The sequence below is a fragment of the Condylura cristata genome, unplaced genomic scaffold, assembly GCF_000260355.1.
Source record: "Condylura cristata isolate star-nosed mole 26May11 unplaced genomic scaffold, ConCri1.0 scaffold00008, whole genome shotgun sequence".
Lineage (NCBI taxonomy): Eukaryota > Metazoa > Chordata > Mammalia > Eulipotyphla > Talpidae > Condylura > Condylura cristata.
In genome coordinates, this window is record NW_004567109.1 from 20,901,009 (window position 1) to 20,903,350 (window position 2,342).

Genomic DNA, 2,342 nt, shown 5'->3' on the forward strand with positions numbered 1-2,342 from the left:
CGCTGCCGAGGGTAGCCACTATGCCATCCATGGTCAGGGACAGCCAAAGGACAGTTCCTTCTGCAACCAGAAAGAAGTCCAGATTCCAGACTGGGAGTTAGGTATGCAAGACCCTTCTCTCAGGCTCAGCCTGGGAACACTTGGCTCCAGGGAGCCGGGGTCTGCCAGCTCTCTCTCCGCCTTCTACTGTGGCTAGGGAACAGACTGTCACTCTGGCTTAGGGATGGGTGGGGGGATGATGGACAGCAGCTCAGCCCCCGCCAGCCTGCCTGAGGAGCTCTCATTTAGGTCAACGTGAACCAGCCTGTTGTTGGCCCAAGACAGGAATGCAGCCCAACAGCTGTTATTTCTAGAAGGACTTGGAGGGAGAAAGGTTGCTGGAGGGGACACGATAGACACCGGCTGATAAACTCCTCTGGCCCCTTCCAATGGGGACCTCCCATTTGGTTCTCAGGGGTTAAATGTTTCACTTGCAGCCTGGGGATGAGAATAAGCTCAGACAAGGCCCTGATGAGGCCCACGAGACCCAAAGCCTCCAAAATAGCTTATGGGAGGAGTAGGGACTGGGAAGCCGCCAGGTTCCTGGCCTTCCAGAGAACGGTGAGGGTCAGGGGCTGAGAGGTCATAATTGACAACTGGCCCTGAGCTCCCAGGCTCCTTGGTGCCTGGGAAGGAAATGGATTGGTGAGTTTGGCCTACTGACTGCCCTGGTCCCCAACATCTGTCCCTTCCTTCCCAACCCCAGACCATGCCCCTAGGCCCGCTCCCCCCTAGGCAGAGGGCAGCCTCCTCAGTGACCTGCCTGCTGCCTCTCTCCAGCCCACCCCCCACACTGCTCCAGGCCGATCTTTCTAAAATGGCAACGGGACCATGTTCATGCCCTTCTGAAAACACTGCAATAGTCCCATAAGGTTTCCATACTTTTAAAAAGCAGGTTGGCCTTAAACTCAAATCAACTCTTTATTCAACTATATAAGCCAGACATTCCCTTATTCTATTGTATACATTTATAGGACACATTCAAATATGTGACATGTACGCAGTGTATTTATTATAATGAAAGCAATACAGTTGTTTGGTTGACGACACACTTGAAACCGGCTAGGATGCCAGTGCAGACGTAAACATCAGCATCTAGGCAATTTGTTTCTGTTTGTTGTTTTTGCACAGTATTGAAAAAGCTCTGAATCACACTGATAAATGATCGCAAGTGGCAAAATGTTTGGTTCTTAAACTACAAACCTCACAATTCTCAGCATCTACAACTGTCAGCAATGTCAAGATAATAACCTATTAAAAAGGTCACAGGAAAGACTCTATTCTGAAATTTGCTTTACAAAAACTCAACCTGCAACACAAGTTCATATGTTATTAGTCTCCAAGGTGTTAAGATGTCCATATAACACATCTGAATGTGTTGTAATTTGTCACGCGTTTTTAAATGTTTAAAACTTGGTTTGAAGAAAGAAAAGAAGAAAAGGTTTCACAAGCACGCAAACCCCTGAAACAGGGGGCTCCATGGAATCCAGTTATACAACCCCTTACCACACTGAATAAAGTCCAGGCTCTTTAACGAACTAGCCCTGAAGGCCCTCTGTGCCGTGCAGGGTCCCTCCAGCTCTTCTCCCACCCACCTTGCATTTTCCCACTCAGTTTTAATGACTCAGCCATGCCTTTCCCTATGGCGTTTCTCTCTCGGCTAGGGAAAGTATCAACCGGACCAGCCTCCCTAGTGGGCTGTCATTCTCCCCTCTGTCCCAGGGCACCGTGAAGGCTCTCCCTCTCCCTCCCCGCACTGACAGCTCCCTGGGCTAGGACTCAGCCTAACTCATCCTCAGTTCCCACTGCTCCTCGGGCCAGAAGTTGCTGCCAGCACAGGATGGGCCAGGTGGGGAAGGGTCTTTGAAGGAAGCAGCAAGATGCTTTAAGTTCCCACTGGCGCTCTCCAGAGGACAGAGCTGGGCCTACCCCTACCCTCAACCTCCTCCCCAAGCTCTGAGGGCTGGGAGGGTGGAGTGAATGCTGCCTGAAGCCAACCAAGGCATCCTGAACTTGTCCTAAGGGAGGAGGGGGTCTCTTCCCTGTGATCCCCAGAGGGCTGAGACCACCACAGGCATCATGAGGAATGTGGGTGCCGATGGTGAGGGGAGTAGACCCCAGAGCTGGGGCTAGGAACAGGGGAGCTGCAGCCCTGAACTCAGAGTACAGTCTCAGGGCAGTTTCCTTGCCTTAGGACAGGAGCCTAAGAGTTCAAGGCTGAGTGAGAACCCGGTGGCCAGATGGTAGAGACTGAGAACACAGCAAGGTGCCAGGTTCTAGAGGGGGGGTGTAACCAGCGGGGG